Source organism: Egretta garzetta, unplaced genomic scaffold, assembly GCF_000687185.1.
Source record: "Egretta garzetta isolate BGI_Z169 unplaced genomic scaffold, ASM68718v1 scaffold890, whole genome shotgun sequence".
Classification (NCBI taxonomy): Eukaryota; Metazoa; Chordata; class Aves; order Pelecaniformes; family Ardeidae; genus Egretta; species Egretta garzetta.
The window spans coordinates 90,155-90,515 of NW_009258295.1; positions in this window are offsets into that span (position 1 = coordinate 90,155).

Genomic DNA, 361 nt, shown 5'->3' on the forward strand with positions numbered 1-361 from the left:
GGCTGCCCTTTCTCACACGGCGCCTGCCTGGCCCCAGCCAGCTTCGGACAAAGCCTTGCCTGAAGTCTGCTGTTCCGCTCCCACGAAACTCCATTTGCCTTTCCCAACACGCCCGCTTCATCCTGAGGTGTCCCTGCCGTAATCCAACACTGCTGCTCTTCACGTGGTAGTTCCCATCATCGTGCTGGGGCAGGGAGAGGGGAAAAGAGTGCAAAGCCTCCTCCCAGCCGCTGCTGCGTGCAAAAAAAAGGAAAAAAAAAAAAAAAAAAAAAGCTGAAGATGAAAGGAGGCAGGCAGAGCGCCCAGCCCTGGCTGTGCCACCTGCGGTACCTGCAGGGGACAGCGGCAGGCCAGGCCAGCG